This window comes from Protopterus annectens, chromosome 14.part0 (genome assembly GCF_019279795.1).
Source record: "Protopterus annectens isolate FY-2018-M chromosome 14.part0, PAN1.0, whole genome shotgun sequence".
NCBI lineage: Eukaryota > Metazoa > Chordata > Ceratodontiformes > Protopteridae > Protopterus > Protopterus annectens.
The window spans coordinates 85,446,512-85,466,748 of record NC_056748.1 but is presented as its reverse complement, the minus strand read 5'-3'; the positions used below and the strand labels follow the sequence as shown (position 1 = coordinate 85,466,748).

General features: G+C 40.2%; 1 protein-coding gene across 4 annotated transcripts in view; it reads left to right on the top strand.

Annotated features, from left to right (window-relative positions):
* The window catches only part of AFAP1L2 (actin filament associated protein 1 like 2), a 2,783,820-nt gene that overhangs the window by 1,624,828 nt on the left and 1,138,755 nt on the right, over positions 1-20,237 (top strand). The gene's annotated exons all lie outside the window — the stretch shown is intronic.

The following is a 20,237-nucleotide window of genomic DNA, read 5'->3' as shown; positions in this document are numbered from 1 at the left end:
ACTGCTGTATTCTCTCACCCTCTAGCCCAACCCAGGGGTCTGCTCTCTGTACAGTAATACAGATTCTCCATTTCCTTGAGAATCAGGTACCTCACTAGCTACTTCCCTCAAGCCTTGTAATGCATGGTCTGAGAGCTGAGCCTGTGTCAGCTCTCTCTTTGTAACCCTTCCCAGTTCCTCTTCCGTGGGAAGTCTGGTATCCTCTGACACTGGTGCCTCACTGTCAGCCTGGTACTACTACTCACCTCTGCCCTTGCAGTCACTCTGTCCAAGGGAACATCAGTACCAACAAGCAGCTGTGGCTCACCTTCAGTCTCACTGCTACAGGGTAGCTCCCTCTCTGAAGTAACCACCTCACTAGTCCTGGCTTCAAGGGTTCACTCTTTCTGGGTCTCTCCAGGCTACCGGAGCCACATGCTTGTCTCCAAGCCTGACTGCATGTAACTGCATGCACACAAGGTACTGAATTATCAAAATCATTCCCTATCAGGACATCTCCAGGGATCTCCTCACACACACCTTATTTAAATCATTCCCTCTCAGGACATCTCCAGGGATCTCCTCAAACACACCTATTTGATTGCTTCCTTTTCTATCCTCCCAGTCAAGGTGAACCCTAACCAAAGGTATTTGGAATGGGGTCCCTCCTAAAGCTCTAACTGGAGTAGACTGCCCAAGCAAGTAGTGCTTTTCTGACTTCACAATGGTTAGGTGAGAAGCTGTGTCTCTTTTAGCAGTGCCCTGTTTCCCATCTGCTAAGATAGGAAATGACCTCTTGTGATAGTTTGGTAGTTTTGTTGTCTCCAGACAACATACTGCTGGCATTCTGTCATTCCCACTTACTGGCTCTCCCGCCTTTTGTTCCCCACCTTGCTTCCATGGACATCTATATGGTACATGGTCCCACTGGTTACATGAAAAACATTTAACCCTTGATCCTGGCCATACACCTGAACTACTGGCTTCTCTGTTTACCTAATGACTCTGTTGGGGTGGTTTAGGCTGCCCACCATAGGTTCCCTTATATCCTGGTGCAGCACTGGGTATCCCCTTCCTGTGCAGTGATGCTCTGATTGCTAGGTATAGGTCTCCCTTTTTCCACAACTCATCTGTGGTATTACATTCTCTATCTACTAACTAGATTCTCATGTCCTCAAGCAAAGTGCTAAGGGCTTGTTTTCTTGCCAAATGTCTGCCAGCCCTTCAAAAGTGACAACATTTCACCCACTCACCTACCTTTGAAAATAAGTGCTTAACTCAGCAATATATTCACACACACTTTCATGTGCCTTGCGTCTATGCTTACAAAACTTTTTTTCTGTAAGCTTCAGGTGTTAACTTAAAACAATCTAATAAACAATTTTTAACTGTATTATAATTTAAGCAATCAGTATCACACAATTTAGAAATAGCACTTACAGCTTTACCATGGAGTAAGGGGGTCAGGAACCATACCAGAGTCCTTTGCCAACATTATACTGTTTATATATCCTTTGAAAAGTATAAATAAAACTAGCAAAATTATCACCTTCTCTAAATTGTGGCAAAACATTTACTGACTTTGTTGCTTCTGGGGCTCGGTTACTCCCTTCCCCATTCCCTCCATGACCCTGGTGAAAAGTCACCACCTCCTTTTCGTGTTGCCTCTGCCTCTCATTTTCTTCAGCTTCCAGATGTCTCAGTCTCTCTGCTTATTCTAGTTCTAATCGTTTGGCCTCCAGTTCAAGTGTCTTTAACTCCAGATGGATTTTTAAGTCCTCTGAGGCAAAGTTGAACTGTCCATTTTCTGAGAGTTGTACATCCCCAAGGCCAGTCAGGTTGTCCTCCTGGTTGCTGTTCTGTGATGCATCTGTGGTTGCGGCTGCAATAATTTCTGCTTTAGTCAGGTTGTCATGCCCCAGTCCTTTGGCTTGGCACATCTCACTGAATTGGCTCCTTGTCAGCTTGCCATACTCCTCTGCTGACATCCTTGCCTGCTCCCCCTGACTAACTAAGCTAACAAAAATTAAATAAAACTATTGTGATGTGAAACTCTGAAAGTTCATAGTGTGGCTGCTTGAGAGTACAAACACTTTCTTTAGTGACCACTGCTTACAGACTACAGGAGTTCAATATCCACACCACTGAATCCCAATATGTGCATATCCCATCATGGCCAACCAATAAATGCGACGATCCACCACTGGACCACTAATCAAGGAGCCTCAATCCTCACCACTGGGACCTGTGGGGGGCATACACTGGGAGGATAACAGGTACACACACACAGTATTTCCAGAAGTAGCTATGTGCATCAAGTCCAATTTCCCTTAAGAGCACACAGAGACCACAGCCAGTCCGGGGATGGTTTCTCCCTCTTTATCCAGGTCCCCAGTAAGACTCCTCACTGGCACAGCTATAGAGTTGCGATCTCAGCTGATTGGCCAAGCCAAGACCTCCAGCACCCTCTCTGTCCAACCAGTGCTTCGTGTCCTTGCCTAAGTAGCTGACTCATACACACACACACACACACACACACACCTGGGAAAGGCTGTCACAGATTTACTAGCTATGCCCTCTTCTGCCCAGACTATAAGATAGTTATCACTGCCACCAGCCAACTCCTTGTCAGCTACATTAAGGCCCTTAACAAAGGGTGTCCAATCTTACTGTGAATGTTACTCTTAATACAAGTGGTAGTTTGATCAAGAGCAAGGATAAAGATATAAGGAGTGGCCCACACAGTTTCACCAAATAAATATGCAAGTACTCTCAGAACTTAAATATGTCTTACAAAGATAAGCCACAATGAAAGGTTTAAATATATTTAATGTTGTTGTGTCTTTCGGCTTTTTCCCAGTTAGGGGTCGCCACAGCGGAACTCCAGTCCGCTAATGATTGGCGGTTGATTTTTACGTGCCGAGTTGCCAGCCCTGACGCACAACCTTCCACGAAGGTATGCCCATTCACACCTGTCTCCACGCAGAAGATGCTCTAGCTGAGAATCAAATATATTTAATAATAAGTAATAAAAGAACAAGAAAATACTCAGCAAATAATCACAGTTACACCAGAGTTCAAAATCACAGGAAATACTTAAAACAAAATTGCAGGACAGTCTCAAATAAATAAAGAAAATATCTAAACTATGCTTCACTATACTCCTGACTGAATCTAAGAGAATTACTACACAACAGAAATGTACTTACAGAGCAAGGCAGATGTGGTGAATGGATCTTCTAGTTGTTGTTGTCAGGTCAAAGACAGAATTCAGAATGCTGGGTCTCTCTCTTAGAAACTTTTTAAATTAATATTTCAAATATTACTGTTGGGATAACCTGCAGAATGACATTATTTCTTGTCATTTTAATCTATCCATCTGAAACACCCACAGCTGGAAGCCAGCAGTATTTAGCATCTACCTGTGAAAATACATATTCCTCAGATCTTTGGCAGATGATGGAAGTCATAAAAGAATTACATCCCTCCATATCTCAAGACTAGTAATTATTTATCCTCAAAAGTAACACAGAGACCTCCATAGTATAGTCATCCTGTCTCTTGCTGCCATAAGCTAATTTAATTTCAGCTATTTTTCTGAAGTTTTGATGAAGTGAAGTTACCCTCCTGTGTTCCAGTTTCCACTATTAAAATATATACATTTAAACAGCTACAAGAGCGCATTTACATTTCTGTTCTATTCCAGTAGGGCACACTGTGGATACATTTCAAGCGCTTTGCAAAACCCTTTTTTCAACACACGCCTGTACGAACCTAGTTTGATATATACGTGAAATACAGTTCTAATACATTTGTAACACAAGCATCTTATATGAATCATGTTGATATTCATAAATGTCATATAATTATTTACAAAATTCCAGATAGCTGAGCTGGCAGTATCCCCCTTTGTCACAGAATGTGACAGTATTTGCCTATAGCAATAAACGATACAGACATCTGTCACATACTGTGTTTTATATGTGTCTAGTACAGCTCCTCAAAAGAAAAAAAGTAATAAAACATAAATATTCAAAACTCAGGGACTAAACAAAATTCAATAAAATAAACATGAAACAAAAACACTTTTTTGCACAGGGGCAAGCCCAGTTGTACCCCCCCCCCCAACAAACACACAAACACACACACACACACACACACACACACACACACACACACACACACACACCCTTGCTGCTAATGTATATACTAACACCAAGACTGTACTACAGTGGGGAAAAGGGCAAATTTCTAATTACCACTGTAGCCCAAGCATGCACATGAAAAGACAGGCAATTTGAGATCTATCCATTTTTCAAAAAAAAGTAAAGCTTCCCTCAAGAACTAATGGTGTTCTTGTATGACTGTCCAAAAAAATACTGAACAAAATCAGGAATCACCGAAATTCGGCAGAAATAAAAACGTAAAACAAAATGTATTGTAGTTAATGAAACAAATAAAATTAAGGTAAGCACTTTCGCGATAACAATCGCTTCATCACATGTTAAAGTTTCAATAACTGCAATAAAATTTGTTTTATGTTTTTAATTCTACCGTGTTTTAGTGATTCCTGGTTTTCTTCAGTATCTTTCCATTTCTGATTGCTTTTGCCACGCTTTTCATTGTTCAAACAAATGAACATTCAACCAGATGACATATATATATATATATATATATATATATATATATATATATATATATATATATATATATATGGATCTACCTCACTTTGTCAGATTCCCACTTCATTGAATCTCAGTTCATCGACTCTGAAAATATCGAAATTGCACTTCATCGAAGCAGGGGAACAAAGAAGATTTTCCCATGACAAGCAACCAGTTACCCAAAAAGAAACAAAACCTAAACTGCTCCATCCCTAACCCACCCACATGGGGGGCTATGCCCCACAAACCCCTCAATGTGGGGGGCTGCATCCCCCCACACCACCTAATTAAATATACCAACTCTGAGAGTGCACTACAGTTGGGACAAGGGCAAAATTCACCGTCTCGCACAAGTTACTTACTGTGTCTATATATATATATGTAGACAGAGAGAAGACAGAGAGAGAGAGAGAAAGGGAGAGATATAACTATGTATCTATATCTATATATATCTATCTATATATATATATATATATATATATATATATATATATATATATATATATATATATATATATATGTATATACACACACACACACAAACACACACACACACACACAAATGTAGATCAATACATCATAAAATTCATACATCAGACAGTAAATACTCAATCACCCATTCACCAGCCACGCAAAAAAAAAAAATAAAAAAAGTAAAACTTTTTTTTCTGTAGGAAGACTTTGCCAATTTTGTATAACCAACTCCAAGATTACAGAATGATAGGGAATGGGCAAATTCCCCAATCCCAATGTACCAAAATATCACATAGAAAACAAATCTTGTACATGCAATCAGCTGTACTGGCTTTTTTCTGTTTGACAATTTGAATTGTTGACGGCAACTTGTCCGTAGCCTATAATATATATAATACACACACATATGCATGGTCAGGAGCACAAATGAGCAACACACAAGGAGTGATAAAAACTGAGGGACAACACAAACGTGAAACATATAAAATGAGAGAATTATAAAAAAATTGACATGAGAATTTTTGATTATCGGTTGATATTTTAACATTATTTAATTCCCTTTGTTGAGAGTTATATTATGGTTCTTTTTTGAGTATAAAAAGTAACATTCCAAAGTTATTTTATGTACTATCACCAGCAAAGCTATATGGGGCTGTAGCAGTGTGACAGAGTGACCGCAAATGATTTTATTCATTTGGTTTCCATGTCCCAAAGTGCTGTGGTCCTGTATGAAGCACTCTGTGGAACTGATTTAGCAAAATAAAAAATGAGATGGAGCATTTGGTACATTTGTGAGGCAGGAATGAGGTTGCCCTCAAAATCTGAGGGATATGAATATTTCATCAGTAATATGTACTTTGTAGGAAGTATAGTTGTTGTTTGAGAAAAGAGTGCTAATAGAGTGTAATGTGCATCTCACTGACATTATGTGGTCTGCATATTCATTAGGGTATACATTGTATAAACTGACATGAGTAAAGGGGCTATAGTATACATACCGAGCTCTCTATGTGTGATTATCCCTTTACTTCTGTTTCGCCAGCAGTGCACTGCATTGTCAGAGAAATGCTAGTAGTTATTACATGACCGGTAGTACTTCATAATAATTGATTTAAGGACTTGGTAGGCAATTTCTGGATTGTCACATTTACAAATCTTCTGTTTATCAGATGACTGACACCAAATCGAGTACATCAGATAAACACATGAAACTCTTAAGAGAACAGTACTGTTTCAGAGTTAGTCTCTTTCTTTTAAAGGACGGGGTGTCTAATGCCAACTCATAACCATGTCCTACAGAAGTCTTTTCTGTTGTTTTTGGTTTATCACATATATGACATACAGTCACCAAGGTATATGAAATTGAATTTGGGCATTGACACTCAACAGTTCATTTGCTTTAGAAGCTATTTTTCACTGGCAGAATACTTTGTGCATGAATAATCTAAGTTCAGAGAAAATCATACACGTGTCACAAAGACGGTACTGCTACACTTGCATTCTGTTTAGAGTGTTGTGTTGCATTTGTGGAATGTTTAGTGCTTGAATATTCTGTTGCTCATCTTTTGGCAATGAGGTACTAGAAAGCCATGGAGACATGTTAAACTGTCATGTGCAGAACATTACGACACAAGGAATCTGTCTTATTTACTGCTGTTTGTTAACTGGAAAAGTCCAGTTGAGCAGAGCCCATTTTCAATGCTAGCCTCAGGAGAATTTAAAGTGTATAATACATGAGAATAACAGGCACGATATGAAAGCATTTAAATCTGGCATATGCAAAGAGAAAGAAACGTGCAGTTAATGCAGCAAATTCAGCAGTAATTGCTTGAGAGCATTTACAAGGATAGAGGGAGCGCAGATTTAGCCAGAGTTTAATTAAAGAACATCAAGCAAGATTAACAGTACAGCATATGTTACTGAGTGGCTGAGGGGTGATGATAAAACAAGTCAAATGTTTGTCTGCAGTGAATGTGCAAATGTTTGTGAGTTAGGGTTAGAAAAAAGACTAAGTGTATAGATGTAGTGCTGTGTATGTCTGCTGCTGTATGTGCTGTGTGTCGGCGTGTCCTGTTTAGTGGCAGTGCTGTACAATTATTCTAAGGTAAGCAGTGTTGTGCTAGTTACTTACAAAAGTAATAAGTTACTATTACTAGTTAATTTCAGTGAAAATAATGTATTACTATTACTTATTACTTTTCTAAAAAAAAAGTAATATATTACTATACTAGTTACTAAAAAAAGTGATATATTACTATTACTAGTTACTAAAAAAAGTGATATATTACTATTACTAGTTACTAAAAAAAGTGATATATTACTATTACTAGTTACTAAAAAAAGTGATATATTACTATTACTAGTTACTAACTAAAGGGTGGCTGCAGTGGTGCAGCAGTTAGCATTGCCCCCTCACAGCAAGAGGTTCTCTGGTTCGATTCAAGGCTGGGTGCCTTCTGTGCGGTGTCTGCATGTACTCCCTGTGGTTGTGTAGGTTTCTTCTAGGTGCTTTGGTTTTCTCCCACATTCCAAAGATATGCTGTAGCTGGATTGGACACTAAATTGGCCCTAGGAGTGAGTGTGTGCATGTGCCTTCTGTAGAAGGTTGGGCACCAGGCTGGCAACTCAACACCATAAAACTCCACTGCCAATCGTTCTGTGGACCGTTGTTCCACTGTAGTGACCCCTAACTTGGAAAAGTCAAAAGAAGACGACTAGTTACTAACTAAAGTAACATGTTACTTTTACATAAGTATAGTTTATCAATTGTAATATTGAGATTTTCTCACACAAGTAAGCATATATAAGTATATTACAGTTGTATACACAATGTTACAATGATGATGAATAGCATTTAACAGTTGAAAAACCTCCAGCAGATTAGTCTTTATAGCTGGGTAGCACAGTGGTGCAGTGGTTAGCATTGTCACCTCACATCAAGAGGTTCTTTGATTCAATTCTCGGCTGGAGTGCCTTCTGTGTGGAATCTGCATGTCCTCCCTGTGTTTGTGTGGGTTTCCTTCAGGTGCTCTGGTTTCGTTCCACATTCAGAATACATGATGCAGGTGGATTGGACATTCAAAACTGGTCCCAAGTGTGAGTGTGCACGTGCGTGTGCCTCTTGAGGAAGGTTGGGTGCTGGGCTGGCAATCTGACACATTAAAACACTACTGACACTTGTTCTGCCAACTGATGATCCACCATGATGACCCCTAACAGGCAAAGCCAAAAGGAGAAGAAGAAGGCTAGTCGTTATAGCTAGAGAGTCGCAAATAATAATTAAACCAAACCATACACAGCCAGCAGCACAAGACCTATAAAAACCTATTACATTTTGCCTACATTTAACTACTAAAAACAAAACATGGAAAGAATTTTAAATAGAACATAACAAAAAAATTGTCAAGACAAATGTTGGTTGATCATAGATCCACCCAAAGAGTCCTGTTTGGTGCAGTGGGTTGGGGCATCAGGTGTTAAACCGATGAGTGGTGAGTTCGATTCCAATTGATGGTGGTATGGAGAACCAATGCTGTTTATTATATGACAAGGTAAGGATATGATCTCTAGCAAGCTATAACTGTCCCAGTGTTAGGAGTGTTTTAGTGGGTGAGAGTCCCACAGTACCAGAGCAGGGCAAAAGTCTTGTCATCATTAGCTTTCAGCTCCTTGCAGTGCTAAAAAAATGAAGTAAATTTGACTCCATATTAATTCTAATATTCTGTTATGAATGCTACGTTGTTTACTATCATAAGTATGAAACGCAGTAATATCGACTTGGAAAAACAAAAGCGGAGTGTACCGACATGCAGAATGTCGAATCTGCATATTAATATGCAAATTTGACCTTACTTGACATTAAGAGAATGCAATCCTACACTGCACCAGATATAACATGAGGATTTTGCAGGGGGGCAAGACCCCCTGCGCCCTTCACGCCCCCTGCAAAATATATATTCCGACTGCGAGATCGCACTACAGTGGGGAAGAGGGTACATTTCATGATCCCCACTGTACCATGCTCTCTAGTTCAATGACCAACCTCATCTTTGTGAATGCACTGAGCATTCGCTGAAATGGAACTTGCATAAGGGAAGGATCAACAACATGGGTCAGCCAAATGTCATTCGACAACCCATGGTCTCTGAAACTTCCCTCGGCAATTTAAATGTAAACCATGCCACATGCTATGAGTTGTGCCAAGATTATGTTGTAGTTTTTTTGTACAAATTCCCCCCTCAAAGTCTCTATTACCTCCTAATATCTGATTACTATTGATTATTATCCATACTATATAGGGCCCCCAAAAGTTTTCCATCACTCTTCAGGGGGCGCTATCACCCATGTAGACAAAGAATAGTTGTGTTATATCTTACCATAACTATACATGTCCTTCTGTTCTATGCTGCAGTATTCTTTACATATGGATTGTCTTCTAACCTATGACCTGATGTCCGGCCAGTATACGAAAGCTTCTAGCCACTGCCAGTACATGGGACATCGCACATATAGTCTGACAATGTCAGCCATAAAAGGAACATCCACACATACCATCCACAGAACAAGGAGGCTCCATGAGGAACATTAGTCCTAAGGAAACTAATAAGTCATCCAAGGAAGGGACAAGATACAGGGGGAAGGAGGGTGGGACAGAATACTGCAATACAGAAAAGAAGGACATCTATGGTTATCGTAAGATATAACACAACTATTCTATGTCCTTCTAGTCAGTGTTGCAGTATTCTTTACATATGGGAGGGTACCAAAGTTTAGTAGGAACCTTAGGAGGAGGAAGGTGCAGAGGAAAAGTGCTTTGAAGAATTTTACAAAAATCCATGGAGAATGGCTCGAGCAAACCCTGCCCTAGAATTAGAAATAGTGTCCAAGTTGTAATGCTTGGTAAAGGTATGCACAGAAGACCAAGTAGCAGCCTCTAGAACAGAGTTAGCTTCCAGGCCTTTAACGAAAGCACCTAAAGAAGCAACATATCTAGTGGAGTGGGCTCTAACAGGAGCAGCCAGAGACTTGCCATGAAAGAAATACAAAACTCAACAGTCTTAGAAATCCAAGAGGAAATTGTTTGTCTAGAAACAGGTAAACCCAGAGCACTGGGATGAAAAGACACAAAAAGCCGATCCGATTTCCTGATAGCTATAGTCTTGTCTAAATAAAATCTAAGTTGCCTATGAACATCCAAAGATTGTAGAATCTTTCCATTGGAGGCCTGAAGAGAAGGGAAAAGGTTGGCAATTGGATCTGGTTAAGAGATCTCTCATTTAGCACTTTAGGCATTAAGGAAGGTTTGGTGTGCAAAGAGACTCTGTCCTTGTGAAAAATCAGGAAAGTGGAGATACCATCAAAGTCTGAATCTCAGAAAATCTCCTAGCCGAGGTCAAAGCTACCAGAAGCAGAGTCTTCCAAGTACAAACCTTTAGAGAAGCAGAATCTGCAGGCTCAAAATGGGCCAGAGTTAGCTTCTCTAGGGCATAATTATGATCCGAATGTGGTGGTACTGGTTCATGGGAGGCTTAATATGTAGGACACTTTTAAGGAGAAATGTTACCTCCAAGGATGTGATGATAGTAGACAAGCAGAAAGATCAGAACTGGACTTTCACTGAAGAATATTGCAAGACAATGGTAAACAGTTCATACAAGTAAGAAAGCAATATAGGGATGTCCACAGAAAGTCAATCTAGACTTCTTGAAAGGCACCAGCTAGAAAATCTTTTCCATTTGGAGGTGTAAGATTTCCTAGTATTGGGTTTCCTGGCCTCCTGCAAAACCCAGAGCACATTCTGTGAGAAAAGGTGCTTAAAAGGGATCAAAGGTTGATCACCCATAAAGTCATTTGCAATGTTGAGAGATGTGTATGAAGCAAGAATGCCTTGCCCTTTGTGAGCAGGTACAACTGGTGAGGCAACCTTCGTGATGGCCAGTGGCTAGTTGCAGAAAAAGAGGGAACCAATGCTGTCTTGGCCAACAGGTCACCAAAAAGATTTTTGGTTTGTCCTTCTGAATTTTCAGGAAGATTTTCTGAATGATATGGAAGGAGGGGGTGCATACAGAAACATCCTCTTCCATGAGAAGGAAAGGGCATCTACCTATAAAGCCAGAGGATGTGGGGCTCTGGCACAACATAGAGGAAGTTGTCTGTTTTGAGGGGAGGCAAATAGGTCCAGCTGTGGAGTACTCCACCAGTGAACCAGATCCAAGAACACATCCCTGTGAAGCATACATTCGTGGGAGTGTGACATAGATCTGCTTAACATGTCCACCACAGCATTGCAGGAGTGGCTTGTGGCATCGGGCTGCTGGACTGCAGCCCCTCAAAATAAAAAATAGAAAAAAAAATTATTTTTTAAATTTCGCGGACTTCGCGCATGCGCAGTAGTCCCGACTACTGTCTGTCTATGCGCATGCTCCAGGCAGTCCAGCAGTCCCCATAGGGGGACACAAGGAGACGTCTGTGCACTTTTAAAGTGCACAGACTCGCTGGGATTATGTGTCGCGTCCGGACTGCAACAGCAGCAGTCAGGACAGTCTCATCGTCGGGAAGGAGCTTTGGTTGGGATCTCGTCGGGAAGGAGCGTTGGTTGGGATCTCGTGGGTCTTTGTATTGCACGGGCAGGATGTATGTTAGCTGGATATATTCAGGTAAGTGTATGGTGCTTTTTGCTGTTATTTTACAATGTTTATACTGGATTGGTGTGTGTATGGTGCTTTTTACTGGATTGACTTTATGGTGTGTGTATGGTGCTTTTTACTGGATTGACTTTATGGTGTGTGTATGGTGCTTTTTACTGGATTGACTTTATGGTGTGTGTATGGTGCTTTTACTGGATTGACTTTATGGTGTGTGTATGGTGCTTTTTACTGGATTGACTTTATGGTGTGTGTATGGTGCTTTTTACTGGATTGACTTTATGGTGTGTGTATGGTGCTTTTTACTGGATTGGCTTTATGGTGTGTGTATGGTGCTTTTTAGTGTGTGTGTGTGTGTGTGTGTGTGTGTGTAAATTTGTGTGAGTGCATGCATGAATAGGTGAATGCATGTTGGGCGATGGGCTGACATGCCAAAACACCTCCCTGGGATAACAAGCAAATCTAGCAACACTGAGGGGTGACATTAGCCACCAGTTAGAACTTTTGTTACATTAAACAAGATGGAGATAGGGGAGAAGTACTAGATAACTTGGATAGCTCTTGAAGATCATGTCTTATGTGCACTTAGGGACGGGCAGGACACTAGACACCAGGATATCCTATGTAGCATGCCTAAAGCCATTTAAAAAAAAGTTTTTCACAACAAGATGTGAGGGAGCACAAGCCAACAGGGACACCTTTCACAGAATATGTAAAGGCAGTAAAAAAGTTTCAAACCCTGCACCATCCCACCTCAGTCAAAACATACCAGTCTAGTGTTCCAACATTAAACACCAGGTTATTTGAAAATATTAGTTAAGTATGCTTAAAATGTTCAACGTGAACGGGGGAAAGGTTTTGAACTTTGCACCTTTTAGGTAGAGAGCAGGAACATTAATTATATTAACTAATCTACAAAGTATAAAGCTTGAATGCCTGGCATGATCAAATGCATGATCACAAGGGACAGTGTAGGAAGACTTCAGTACAAAGCCAGAAGGAGCACTTGGTAATCCCAGGGACATTATTTAACTACTAGCAGGACGATAACCCCAGGAACATTATTTAACTACTACCAGGACTCACTTAAAAATATTGAGAACAACAGCTCTAGCATTGACAACCAGCCTACAGACATTGAGGGGAATGAAACTCTAATGTTTGCCATTATTGACTGACTGTAAGGATTTGTGATTTACGAGGGCAGGAACAAATAAATAAAAAGAGAAGTCAAGGATGTTCTAATATTTACTCAAGGTCAGGTAATAGGTATGTGAAGAGTGTGTGTGTGTGTGTGAAAATGCCCCAGGTGGTGTGGTAGGGAATACCTCAGGCTTGAACCCTGTACCTTGTATGCAGGTGTTAAAGACTTGAGTTCCCTACCCACCACCATTTGTAAAAAAACTGCAGATTTTTGCCTCATATTTGATCTGATCTGTTCCTCGTAGTATCTGTGGTTTGTAAATGCTGCAATGCTTGATATTTGATGGTGTAGTTGTAGCATTGTTGCCTCACAGCTGCAGGTTCTCAGGTTTGATTCTTGGCTGGGGTTACTTTGTGGGGTCTGTTATCTTCTCCCTGTGTTTGTGTGGGTTTGCTTTTATTTGATGTTGCACTGATAGCATTGTTGCCTCACAGCTGCAGGTTCTCAGGTTTGATTCTTGGCTGGGGTTACTTTGTGGGGTCTGTTATCTTCTTCCTGTGTTTGTGTGGGTTTGCTTTTATTTGATGTTGCACTGGTAGCATTGTTGCCTCACAGCTACAGGTTCTCAGGTTTGATTCTTGGCTGGGGTTCCTTCTTTGTGGGGTCTGTTATCTTCTCCCTGTGTTTGTGTGGGTTTATTTTTATTTGATGGTGCACTGGTAACATTGTTGCCTCACAGCTGCAGGTTCTCGGGTTTGATTCTTGGCTGGGGTTCCTTCTTTGTGGGGTCTGTTATCTTCTCCCTGTGTTTGTGTGGGTTTGCTTTTATTTGATGTTGCACTGATAGCATTGTTGCTTCACAGCTGCAGGTTCTCAGGTTTGATTCTTGGCTGGGGTTACTTTGTGGGGTCTGTTATCTTCTCCCTGTGTTTGTGTGGGTTTGCTTTTATTTGATGTTGCACTGATAGCATTGTTGCTTCACAGCTGCAGGTTCTCAGGTTTGATTCTTGGCTGGGGTTCCTTCTTTGTGGGGTCTGTTATATTCTCCCTGTGTTTGTATGGGTTTATTTTTATTTGATGGTGCACTGGTAGCATTGTTGCCTCACAGCTGCAGGTTCTCGGGTTTGATTCTTGGCTGGGGTTCCTTCTTTGTGGGGTCTGTATCTTCTCCCTGTGTTTGTGTGGGTTTGCTTTTGTGTCCTGCCATTTTACAAAGACGTGTCTGCAGTATTAATCCCTGCGTCTCTGCTGAAAATTGTTTTTGTTCTGTCCTCAGTAAAATTGACAGGCATTTGAATTTCAGACTTCAGGTTTCTGAATGTTTAATTCCTTGCATAATTGATGGTGCAGTGGTAGTATTGTTGCCTCACAGCTGTAGGTTTTCTGGTTTGATTCTTGGTTGGGGTGGCTTCTGTGTGGAGTCTGCATCTCCTCCCAGTGTTTGTGTGGATTTGCTCTGGTGCCCTGCCATTTTACAAAGACGTGTCTGCAGTATTAATCCCTGCATCTCTGCTGAAAATTGTTTTGGTTCTGTCAGCAGTAAAATTGACAGGCATTTGAATTTCAGACTTCAGGTTTCTGAATGTTTAATTCCTTGCATATTTGATGGTGCAGTGGTAGTATTGTTGCCTCACAGCTATAGGTTTTCTGGTTTGATTCTTGGTTGGGGTGGCTGCTGTGTGGAGTCTGCATCTCCTCCCAGTGTTTGTGTGGATTTGCTCTGGTGCCCTGCCATTTTACAAAGACGTGTCTGCAGTATTAATCCCTGCGTCTCTGCTGAAAATTGTTTTTGTTCTGTCCTCAGTAAAATTGACAGGCATTTGAATTTCAGACTTCAGGTTTCTGAATGTTTAATTCCTTGCATAATTGATGGTGCAGTGGTAGTATTGTTGCGTCACAGCTGTAGGTTTTCTGGTTTGATTCTTGGTTGGGGTGGCTTCTGTGTGGAGTCTGCATCTCCTCCCAGTGTTTGTGTGGATTTGCTCTGGTGCCCTGCCATTTTACAAAGACGTGTCTGCAGTATTAATCCCTGCATCTCTGCTGAAAATTGTTTTGGTTCTGTCAGCAGTAAAATTGACAGGCATTTGAATTTCAGACTTCAGGTTTCTGAATGTTTAATTCCTTGCATATTTGATGGTGCAGTGGTAGTATTGTTGCCTCACAGCTATAGGTTTTCTGGTTTGATTCTTGGTTGGGGTGGCTGCTGTGTGGAGTCTGCATCTCCTCCCAGTGTTTGTGTGGATTTGCTCTGGTGCCCTGCCATTTTACAAAGACGTGTCTGCAGTATTAATCCCTGCGTCTCTGCTGAAAATTGTTTTTGTTCTGTCAGCAGTAAAATTGACAGGCATTTGAATTTCAGACTTCAGGTTTCTGAATGTTTAATTCCTTGCATATTTGATGGTGCAGTGGTAGTATTGTTGCCTCACAGCTATAGGTTTTCTGGTTTGATTCTTGGTTGGGGTGGCTTCTTTGTGGAGTCTGCATCTCCTCCCAGTGTTTGTGTGGATTTGCTCTGGTGCCCTGCCATTTTACAAAGACGTGTCTGCAGTATTAATCCCTGCATCTCTGCTGAAAATTGTTTTTGTTCTGTCAGCAGTAAAATTGACCGGCATTTGAATTTCAAACTTCATGTTCTTCAGAATACATAGTAGCACAACCTTTTTTTCTAGCAATTTTCTAAGTTTATAAGATGAATGTTTTAAATTTGTCCCTATTTTTGGGACTGTATTCCCCCATTATTGGCTTTGTCCAGGTTTTTGTGCTAAGGTTGACAGCTATGGCAAGAACTGAATTCACTGAATATGTTTGAGGGCTGTATTCCCTCATTACTGGGTTTGTCCAGGTGTTTTGTACTAAGAGGTTGACAGCTATGGTGAGAACTGAATTCACTAAATGATAGCCGTTTAAGTTTCAGTCTTCCTCTCTTTTACAAAGCAGCTGATGTGGCATAGTGGTATGTTACTCTGACTGTTTTTTGCTCAGGGACCTTGGCAGTAAAATGTATGGTGGCAACACAACATTTTATTCTAGCAACTTTCCAAGATTATACAAGCAATGTTTAATGTGTCCCTGGTTTTTGGGCTTTTGACCCCCCCCCCAATACATTTTGGCTTTTTCCAGTTTTCTTGAGCTGCGAAGTTGAGATGCAGTTGAGTATTGAATAGATTTTCCAAGGAGCTGAGAGCTGCAGGGGAATAGAAGTTTAGTGCTTTGCCTAGTTAATACTATAGCACAACAGGTTGTGTACTTGCTTTTGATGCAGAAGGCTGTGGGTTCTACTCCCACAAGGGGTGGATGCTGCCATACTGAGAATGTTCTCCTTGGTGAAGATACTAACTATGAGTCTCTTATCAGTTTACCATCCATTTCCTCTTGCAATATTATTACTAGCCTATCATGTTTTAATGTAATATAGGCAATTTATTCCTGAGGGGCAACAGACACTTTATTTTTCGATGAAACCATGAAATATAAAGGTGATTGCTAGCAGCAACCGCTTCATTAGTTACAGATTTCTTTAATGTGGAATTATTTAGATGACTTACTTCAGAGATTGTGCATATTTACTGATAATGGACTGTAGAATTGTGCATATTTACTGATAAAGGTGGACTGTAGAACTGTGCATATTTACTGATAATGGTGGACTGTAGAATTGTGCATATTTACGAATAATGGTGGACTGTGGAATTGTGCATATTTACTAATAATGGTGGACTGTAGAATTGTGTATATTTACTAATAATGCTGGACTGTGGAAGTCTGAGTAGACTTTTTTATGATAAATGTTCTCAACTGGGCAGTTTTGCCATTATGGGTGCATATGGTTTGTTTCATTGCTTACTGGAAAAATGTTCAAAACAAATTTAAAACACCCTCTAACAAGTGTACTGTATTGTACAAGGAATATCATTTTAGTACAATGAGGAAGGTGTATCAAAGAGCACATGTATATTTCATATGCAAGGGGCCTATGATTTGAAAACAGCCCAAAATTAATTTTTATCTGCCACTGGCAAAATGTATTTTCTTTGAATGTGAGTTTCAAGGGCAGAGAAGTTTTAATGCTAAGTTTTCATTGTGAGACTGCATTGCTTTGTTTAACAGATAACTTAGTGTTTGTGCTGTAAAATACAAAATAAAACTTTCAAATGAAGTCCAACTCATCATAGAAGTAAAGCAGTATGCACATTAGTGTTTATGGTAAATGGAGTGAAATAGCCAAGTAATGGTTCATTGGAATGGCTGCAGAGGCTCCATTCAACCATTATTTTGTCAGGGGGGAAGGGCAGCAAACTCAGACAGGCCCAGCTGAACTATACCTCCCAACTGTCCAGATTTTCAAAGAATGAATAGATTTTTGCTTCTTATTTTTGGTTTGTTCTTCATAAAATTTGTAGTTTTCTGGCAAATCATTTAGGAATTAAGTCACTAAATAATAAGTTTCAAACTTCATAACCTTCAGAAAAATGCATGTTAAAGTAAGAGCTGTTCTATCAACTGTCTCAATTTATACAAGAGCAATTTTAGTACTGTTTATATGTGCCCCAATATATTTGGCCTTGTTCAGATTTACTGCATTAACAGGTTGAGAGGTACATACAAATAAATTGCTTTATAGAATTAGGCATAGCCAACCTCTCAACTGTCCCCAATTTTGGCTCAAAATGTTGCTCTTCCCCCTAATAATCCCTCCGCAAAATAGCAATTTTGGAAGAAAACATGGAGGGTTTACAATTAAGAAATAACTGTAATAATCAAAGTTATAGATTACTTGAAATGCATGTAGATTCTTTTATTTTGTCAGCTGCTCAAGGTAGCAGTACTAATATTAAAGTGTCCCTTCTTTGACAGATAGCAGCTGTATTGTGTGTCTATTTTATATTTTTGCATCATATTTTTGGTCCATTTTTCATAAAATTGTGTTTTTTGGCAAATTAGTGACAAATCACTAAAGACTGAAGTTAGAAAATGACAGACATTTGAGTTTCAGATTTTATACCCTTCAGAAAATTCATACTAATGCAAGACCTATTCTATGATCTTTCTAACTTTATTAGAGCAATATTTAAAAATTGTCCTTATTTTTGGGCCTTTGTCCCACTTCTGTGTATGGCTTTGTCCAGATTTCTTGCTCTTGAAGTTGAGAGGTATGACAAATGTGTCAGGGCCATCACAGTCAGCCAGAGAGATTTCAAATTGTGACATGCTTGTTGCACCCCACTCCCCCATGTAGTGACTCTGGATGTGTCCAAGCAAGACAAGGAGTAGTTGTATCTACCTTGGATGGGGAGGACACACTGCATAAGTACTACAGTGGCTTTTCATCTGTCCTTGATTTTGCAGAATGGTCTGGTTTCTGTCATATTTTTGTACTGTTGATTTATGCTTATTACTCAGATTTATGCTTATTACTCAAAGTGCCTGTTGCTCTGTGTTTAAGGAGCAATGCTTTAATGACCATAAGGTAAGCTTGTCTGAGATCGTAAGATGCAAGTAAGCTTTAATAAGCATACTGTTAAAGAATTGCCAACATTGAAAGCCTTTCTGTTGTTGCCATGCAGAGAATACTTGACTAGATAATGTATAAGACTTGGGTATTAAAGGACAGGATTCCATTATTTTAAAAAGCTCATTACACTTGTTGTAGACTTCCAGTCATCTCTACAGACTTTACCCGTAAACTAAACAGAATGCCAATCATGTGTGGTCCATAACCTGTACAGTAATCCTTTAAGCAATGTATCTTGAGCTTGTTTCTTGTTTGCTTTTCATTTTTTACTTTTATCATGTTTTCCCCATGAAACAAGTAGATAGTTGTTAGGCAGCAGGTCTTTTTTGGATAAGAAACATTTTTACAAGTGGGGGCATCACATAGATTTCTACTTTCAGCATGTTACTTGGTACTTTAATAAAGCTGAATATAAATTATAATTAGAACTGCAGTGCAAGGAGAAGTGGTTTGAGTTGAGTGCTTCTGGTTTTTCTTATACTTGATTTTGACTGGCATTCCAGTAATGTATTTAAAAAGTAATTTATTTGTTCATGCCTCACAACCTTTTGTTTCCATCTTGATATTAAGTAAGCTGTCATGCAGCCAATGCATTGAAATATTTTTATTCTTCTACACTTATTTTTGTCTTGATTGGACTTTCATAATGATGGTTTGCCACCCAGGGCAGCGTATTTAATTAAAGTTAGTTTTTTGTGGTTTTGTGCATAGCTCCTCCCCTTTCTGGTTGACCCCACCCATTCAGCTGTCTCCTGCAGCCCCCCTGTGATTTGAAGTCACCAGCTGCCACTGCAGCATTGTGAGCTGAGGGTAAATGGACAGCATGAAGGGTAACCTTGTACTGAATTGCTAGTTCTTATGCCCTGAGAGCTTACATCCAAAGAAGGTAAGATTTACCCCCCCCCATTTGTTTATGTACCATAGAACTGTGATGTTATCTGTTAAAACTTTCAGAGGACCTGGCAGAAAGAGAGGTTGAAAAATCTGAAAGGCTAGGATCAGAGTTCTGATTTCTTTGATGTCAATGTACTCTCTCTTTTGAGATGGAGACCAGTGAACCTGAACCTTCTTCTGTGCAAAGGTCACCCCCAATCCCACCCAGCCTGTGTCTGAAGCATCTGTGAAAAGCTGTTGAGAAGGATGGAGCAAGAGAAGAGGTGGGCCTGGATTCAAAAATGGCTGCTGACTCCACCAGAGGAGCTCTGTTTTCAGGCAGGGAAGAAGAGCAATGAGAAGCTCTAGCGGCTGTACATGTTGAGACCATCCTGGCTTCAGGTACCACTGAAACATCCTCCTGTGAAGCTTTGCAAAGGGTAGCATGGGAATCATAGAAGCCATGAATCCCAGGAGTCTTAGGAACTCCCTGTCTTAGATAAAGGGAAGAGACAGCAGGCTTTCCATGAAGGAAGTTAAGAGTGTAAATCTTGTCTGTTATGAGCAAAACCATCATCTGATCTGTTTTGAACCTGCACCCCAGAAAAATGTGATCCTTTGATGGGGTGAGAGTGGATTTTTTTGAAGTTTATAGTGAACCCCAGGCTTTTTTGAAGGAGATGAATGGCCTGCTGAAGATTTTGAGACAACTGTTCTGAATTGAGAGAAACAAAGAAGAGGTTGTCCAGATAGGGAGAAACTTGAATCTCCTGGATCCTCAAGTAGGCAATGTCAGGGGCCAAGCACTTTGTGAATACCTTTGGGGTAGTGGAGAGACCAAATGGTGAGGCAGAGAACTGAAAGTGCAAAGAACCCACCGAGACATGTAAACATTTCCTGTAAAGAGGATGAATAGGAATGTATAGGTAAGCATCGTTGAGGTCCAA